Source organism: Corvus brachyrhynchos, unplaced genomic scaffold (assembly GCF_000691975.1).
Source record: "Corvus brachyrhynchos isolate BGI_N302 unplaced genomic scaffold, ASM69197v1 scaffold167, whole genome shotgun sequence".
In the NCBI taxonomy this organism is placed as follows: domain Eukaryota; kingdom Metazoa; phylum Chordata; class Aves; order Passeriformes; family Corvidae; genus Corvus; species Corvus brachyrhynchos.
In genome coordinates, this window is record NW_008239547.1 from 479,570 (window position 1) to 487,417 (window position 7,848).

Below are 7,848 nucleotides of genomic sequence, written 5' to 3' on the forward strand. Positions count from 1 at the left end.
TAAGATCATTTCATTATACTGCTTAAAAGATCACTATTTTGATGAAAATTATATTCTATTGTAAAAGTGATGTTCATACAATGGATTTTAAAACCATCAACATGACACAAATGTGCTAATTCTGGATTTCAGCTGAACATTTTTTGGGTGGTTGTGAGTTTTAGGTATTTAGTAAACTCCTGGTTTTTTAGTAAACTTCCCTTGGGTTTTGAAAGATAGGATCTAATTTTTTCACTTAGTTTATCCAATTTTGACCTATTTCAAAATAGTCTAGAATCAATGGCTATTGTTAAAAGGTCACCTTTTTCCTGCAGCTGTCATTTTTTGGCACTCACATATTTCAAAGTTCATGTATCTGAAACAAGAAATAACTGGTTTGTATTGCTAGCTCTGAGGTTTCCCATCTGTTTGGTGATAAAAGTGCTTAGATTGAGGCCATTTGGTTTGCCTTCATAGCACCTATATGTTGTCTTGAATGGGCTCTTGTGCATTCTGCAAGTATTTCAGAATTCCAGTTGTTGCTTTGACTGATTTTTTTTTTTTTTTTCTAGAGTTGCTCAAGCTCTGGAAGCTATAGCCTAGTTGAATTTCAGTGCTTTTGCCAAGAAAGGTTGGAGCAGGTGATCCTTGAGGTCCCCTTTCTGGTACTCTATGATTCTGTGATTCATGCAAATCAGAATCAGAAAGTAGAAAAATCTCTAGGGACAAAATAATTTCTTCTTTTTTGTTTGATTTTTTGTTGTTGTTGTTTGGTTTGGGTTTTTTGTTCTGTTTTGTTTTGTTTTGTTATTTTAATCTGTTTGGCATGCAAACTGTGACTTTCTCTTCAAGATGCAGGTCTCAGTTATCCTCTTTATGGTAAGAAACTGTAATCAGAGATACAACCAATTGTCCAGACTTGGAGAAATCTCTTTTCTCTTCTCTCTCTGCTATAAAACACTTGTGAGCCTTCAGGCACATTTTTCATGTCTGTGTTTTGCACCTTTAATGAAGCAGAAATAATAACATTCCTCTGCCCTTCACTAGAAAGCTAGACAAGGATCTGAGTTTTTCTACTAGCAGCAGTCATACCTTCACTTAAGACAGATGCCTTTGTAGCTTGGAAAAAGTACTTCTGCAAGATGTTCTTACTGGATGAGTATTGTAGAAACAAGAAACTTCTGGTATGCCCACATACATGACTTTCTTTGTCTTATGAAAGACACTCTGATGCAAGGCCTGCTTAGGGTTTTTTTCTGAATGTTAGGTACAGGCTACAGTCTTCATCTATGAAAATGCAGTTTATTTGCATTTTGAATCTGATTTCATGTAAGCTTTACTCTGCTTAGTACAATGGAGCTCCATTATACTTGATCAAAGGAGTGAGCACTAAAAGCTTTGGTTATCTCCTGTTCTTGAAACCTTTTTAAAGAAAAGCAAAAGCTTCTAAAGACTGCAGAAAATTTCCTGCCTTCAAGACCTAGAGAGGTGCAGAGGGACACTAGTTTTAAGATAAATTTGTCAAGAATTGTGTATGTATTCTGACATTAAAATGGTGACATTTTCAGGAGACTTCTATTCCTGGTTATGAGATGCGCTGCTCTCCTGTTACTGTCCAGCCCTGTGCAAAATGGATCTAATAAGGGTGATGGAAGTTGCTGCTCTAAATTGAAAGTATCTTGTGTACATTTTTCACAAAAGCAAATGATGATGCAGAGTGTCAGGTAGTGGAAAACATTATTCATGTAGGAAGACAGGAGTAAATGGGCCGCTCCTTTACCACAAGTCGTTCCTAGAATTGCAGGCAAGTATGACATCTAATCCATGGATAGACAATTTCTGAGCTACAGTGCACAGGCTGCTTGCTCTCATTACACTACTGGAAGCTTCCTCCAAAACCACATTGCTTTTGTGGGTAGGAGTTATTAATGTTCTCTTCATTAATCTTGAGACAGAAAACTGTAATTTGCGAATGGAATAATGTGCTTTTTTGCTACTGCTGAATCTTTGAACTCATCCCCTTTCATGAGTTATTCCTGTACTGAATGGAATTACCAAACATTAGTGCTATTGCACATAACTAAGGAAAGAGACTTTTTAAAGTGGTAATAGTAATGTACTAATGATCTGTAAATCTTTTGACAAAAGATGTTTCTAAATATTTTGGAAAGTTACAACTAGAATATTCCATCAGAATTACTTGAGGAGTGGATTTTGAGGCTGAGATTTCCCAACAACTACACTCCTTATTTGCAGCCTTTACTCTATTACCTCTACCTCAGCCTTTCACCTAAATGAGGAAAAATAAATAAAATTTCCAATCACTGATCAGACACAAGTTGTCTGAAAAGGAAAAACATGACACTTATCATTTTAAACTTGGTCCTAGTGCTTATAAGTCTGGCTAGGAATTTATTTACTTTCCAGGGCTGAATCCTTTGCTTTCTGAGGAAGTCCTTCCTTCTGAAGCCATTTCTCTTGGTGCTGAGTCATGTTGTCAGGTGCCCCATTAACTCCAGTAAGATTACTTGTGTAAGTGCTCACTAGCGTGACTAAAAGTTGTACAAGATTTCTACTGTCTTTTTGGTGCCATTTTATTTTAGCATCACAGTTCATCAAAAATAACAGTGATGTATGGCAAATCTGAGAGGTCTTCATGGCATTGTCATTGAAAGTCTCCAAGCTGAAGCACCATGTAAGAAATACAGCAAACAGGTTGCCAGTAGCTTCATAAAGCATCCCACAGGGCCTCAGTATTAGTGACACCAGGCATTTATCTAGAAGAGTCTACCTGTAAAATAACTGTGATTAGAAATTTAAAGCAGATACAACTAGGGACTTTTATGTCTAATGCACTTTAGGTAAAGGTAAATTTTAATTTTATTTCTTATTTATTCAAACAATTTGAGAGTCTCTTTTTCACATCCTTCCTGCTCCCACATCCGGTTTGCTACCTCATAAACCTGGCATTGACCACCAAGACAGGATCCCAGTGGAGGTTTGCTGAATACCAAAGGAGTTGCTCTGCCCAGTTTTCTGCATTCTGTTGTTTTCCCCAATAGGAAGTAAAATGAAATTTGCAATTTTTATCCAAAATTGAAAAAATAAAAAAAAATAGAAAAGGAGCTGAACCATCAGAAAAGAGAAATATGGCAACATCAGAATATCTTTCAGAAGAGTTAATTGTTAGGAGAAGGAGCTGTACAGTCAAATTTTCAAAATGTGAAAACAATTTGAAATATAACAAGGTCCTATAACGAGTAAAATATTTATTTCTTTAGCAATTTACTTTGCTTACAGTGCATCCATTTTAAATATTACTTTGCTTATACCAACTCTTAGTATTCTGGCAAATGGTCGATATGTAAAGAAACATCAGCTGGCATGATGATTTTACTGGTGTGATGCCTTAAGTTTTAACTTTTATATTTTTCAAATTCTGTACTGCTTGGTGTATAACTCTGAAGTTTCTTGTAGCCTGTTAATTTCTGCTCTCTCCTGCTAGGTAGACATAACAAAGCCTCTCCGGGCCTGCTTTCCAAGGACACCCAGACCGTCCTAAGCCCAAAAAGTATAAACCAAAGAGCCTCTAAGGGGGGCAAGTGGAGGGGAAATTACATTATTAAACTGAAGCTTTAATTGGAGAATTAACCCTGATATGCAAATGAACCAAGCCTATAAAAGTGTGAAGAACTCGTGCCCTGTTGTCCATCTTGGGGTCCATCTTGGCAGTAGCCCCTGGCTCTCCAGGGGGTACCTTTGAAGGCCTTTCAAATAAATACCTGCCTTATTCCCTTACTCCTGTCTGGTGTCTGTGTCTAGGAGGCCTTTAAAGGCATCAGGTGTACCTCTACTGCATACAAAATGCATTACAGTGCAAACTAGCCAGCAGAACATAGGAGTATAGAAGAATTTTGGCAAAGGCATATTTTTTATGTATTAGTAGTGAATTTATTATGTTCTAAATGTCACTGAAGTTCAATTCTCAAGCGTTTCACTTGTTATTAAAGAAAATAACTATTCTACATAGTCTTTTCCCATTAATGCTTAGAGCTAATGTTCCTTTGTGTAATATTTGGTTTCCCTTTTCGTCCATGATTAATACAGAACAAATTAGGCAAAGGTACCCTAGGCCTTGTTAATTGTTTAGGATATTTTTCTTAATTTCATTGGCAAAGGCTTTCTTTGTTCATTTAAACAGTTATGGCTCTCTATTTATGTAGTCATCCAGAAACCATTATTAAAGTTAAAATATTTGCTCAAAATTGCCCAATATGTGGATTTGGAGAATAATTCTAAAAGAGGCTTGTAGTAGAATGAATTTTGATTCTAAAAAGGAGACAGAATTGAATGAAAATTATTAAATGCCAGCAGTTAAATAAAATTGATGCTCTTGCTAGGCATGACAGCAAATACTCTGTTTTCAGCAGCAAGAATTCAAACCTTGCTATTGTTTCCTGAAAACCAAAAACAAAATAAAAAATAAAAACCCACCCCCCAAAAAACAAACCAAAAATAAACAAACAAAAAACCCCAAACAAACAACAGCCAAAAAAGAAAAACAAACAAAAAAAAAAAAAAAAACCACAAAAAAAAATCAAACCGAAAGAGCCCCAAGCAAACAAAAATTCCATAATCTGAGCGGGTATTCTGCCTGCATTATACATGTTTGGCATTTCTTTGCCTCTTTTATTGTTATTGAAAATATTAAGATGGAAATGATCTTTGTATTTTGAGGTGGTTAGTTTATGCAATTTAAAACTCTTGATTAATCTTCATGCAATTAGGCCTGTGGACTAATTAATTACTACTTAGGAAACTGGCAATGAAAACCCTATCTAAACAGTATTATTGTGTTCCTAATTATTATTTTGCAACATACTCTGGCTCTTATCTTTGACTCAGTTTTGAAGTGGGGCAGTAAATGCATCCTGCTTACCACCTCCTTCAGAAGAAGGTTAGAGGCCGTGATTTTATTCCTTTTTGAAGAATAACATTCTGATATGACTTCACAGTTGAAAAGAATAAAATTTGAGAAGTCTGATGAAAAATAACGTCTATATTACAGACCCAATGATGCATAGGATTCAGCATAAATTCTAGATACCCTTCTCCCAAATGTTGTAGTATATAATCCAAAATATAGACATTAATGGCCTCAGTGCTAGTGTGGGAAGTTTATTCATAAACTGGTGACTTGTGCAACACAAAAGATCACATTGTCTGTGGTAGAGCTAACAGATGGTTTAGAATTATTCAGCTAAAAGCCATTCTCAGAAGGTAATGCAGTAAAACCCTTGATAACCATTAGCAATTGCATGTTCCTAGCTCTCTGCTCAACTATTTAACATGTCAGCCTGCTATGACATATCTTGCCATTCAGGTGAGAAATCCAGAACAGCAGCTATTTGCTTGCTACCTATGTTTTGCTGTAATTTTCCAAAAATTATTTTAATATTTACTACAAGACTTCTGTCAAAAGGGAATGTTTCCTAATCAGCCAGCATATGGTAAAAGCTCATTTTATCTTGACATCTCATGCAAAAGATTTCACCTGTAATATGGCGCTCAGTACACACATTACCAATTTCTTTTTCCACACCTTAAAAATTAACGTATGTTTTTGTAAATACAGGTATAATGACACTAGTTTTTCAGGAGAATGAGTGTTCCTGGGTAGTGGATTGCTTTCTACTTTGACTGCATTTCTGACTGTATGATTGTTTCATTCAGGCTGCCCTTCAGAGCTGGCTATACTAATTTAATTTTCTTTTTGAGCTTACACAAGCACTTGCTTCTAAGCCCTGTTTCTAAAAGATATATCCAAATTTTTGACTCCTTCTTCTGTTAGACTGGACCCTACTACTTTCTTATTTGTTTTAGAAAAGATTCTTCAGGTTCCTTACTCTCATTAAAATGCCCAGCACAGAAGTGTGGACACCTGCAGGGATTTTGGCAAAATCCATTGTTACTTCTGCTTCAAATTTTTCTACTTTCTCCTGAAGTTTTCCTTTGTATTTTCTGTTCAGCTTGGCTACTGCATCCTGGTTTAGTACCTCATATCACTGAGTCATTCATAATTTTATTAACTTTCAAAGTCTGAACCAGGTTGTAATGAAAATGAATTTATTAAAAAAAAAAACCACTTGTGGCATTAGTACTACAAGAACCCATCACTCCTTCCCAGAAACAAAACAAAAACAAACAAAACAGAACAAAAAGATAAATTAGTTTGTTGTTTTCATAATTTTTGAGGGAAAGATGCAATTTGTTCAATAATTCAAAAATTCACAACAAACGTGATAAGGCACTAGACTACAAAGAAAGGAGTCTTGTTCAAGAAAAGCTGAGTGCAACTTCTGATTTACATTCACACAATAAAAATGAGTATTATCCATTTCATGCATCAGACACAATTTATGCCTTCAGATGACAATTTTGCCAGTCTATTTTGTCACACCTACTAATGCCAATTCCAAATACAGTGTCCTTCGTCTGCTGTTTCCTCTCTAACTTTGAAGAGAAAGCCATTGCATCCTCCTCATCAGTGCTTTTTCTAACTTAACTTTCAATAGCTTGTCTAGAGTACTCTCCTCAAAATCCTTTAAGACAGTTTCTTTGACAGCCAATGTAAGCTTTTCTTTCCAGTATTCTGAGACTATGAATAATTATCTTATTTTGTTTAAGCTTTCATGCTGCAGAAAATTTATAGACTTTTTTCTGAACTTAGTAAGTCTTTTATTTTGAAGAATTTGAAAATATGACTTTTGGCTGCCTTCTGTCACATTCTCCAATAACTGCATCAGAGCTCAGGTGATACAAGCCAAATTTAAGCTGATGTATTGCTAGCAGTATTTCCAAGTCAGTTCTCTTTTTTGTGTCAGCTTGACAATGTGCCACAAGCCTTTTTTGTACCACACCAGATCATGTATGCAAGAACCCCTAAAAAAACAGTCACTAAATTAAATAGAAGGAATGGAAATTTGACGACAATTTTAATTCACCAGAACTTACATTTTCTGTTAGTATTTTTAAATTTAGCTTTTATTAAACAGTTACCAGTGTAATTGGGAAAAAGCATAGCTAAAAGGTATTTAGGGAATGAGGAGAACTACTCATGCTTAAATTCCAGTAGTCATGCCATTAATTGACATGTAGACAGAATTGAATCCTCAGCCACTGGATGTGTAACCAGCTTTTTACTTCAGCATTTTTCTGCTATGTGAAAAATACTGGTCAACACTATAATATTGGTAGTTTTACACAGGTGAAGATAGAGCAAGCTATTGGGTTAGCTAAACTAACACCTTGTATCTCAAGAGTCTAACACTTGATCCACTTACATCTGTCTTCAGCCTAGAAATTTCTGGTTAGCTGAAGGGCAGCTTTGAAAAATAAGATATCCAACTGTGATCTGAAAGCAGCAACTGGCAGAAAGTCATAATTGCTCATAGAAACCTGTGCCTTGTTCTACTCCAAAGGTAGCTGCCTGAAGTTTCCAACTTCTGGTTATATCTTTCTGTGCTAGAATAAAAGACTCTTTAGCCCTTGAGTAGTTTCTCCCTGTCGTAGTACTTGTTTGTGGTAATCTAACCAGCTTTCCATTGAGAAAGTCAAATGCATAGAACACTTTTAACACTTTTGGTAGTGGCATTTGAGAAGTGGAGAAGTTTACAAAATATTTTTGTGACACTTTTATTCTTCCTCCTCCTAATTTTTCAGCATTTTTAAGAAACATATCTTCTCAAAATCTGTGTAATGTATCAGCAATGATCTAATTTTCAGGTGCAAGTAAAATGGTCGCCCTGCATCTAGGCTATATTTCACTGTTTGTGTAACCAAATATCATATCAATTGAGTTTTCCTGCT

At 35.5% G+C, this 7,848-nt stretch overlaps 1 protein-coding gene across 1 annotated transcript in view; it reads left to right on the forward strand.

Moving 5' to 3' along the window:
- Positions 1 to 7,848, forward strand: part of PLXDC2 (plexin domain containing 2) — a 143,058-nt gene that overhangs the window by 69,482 nt on the left and 65,728 nt on the right. The window lies entirely within an intron of this gene.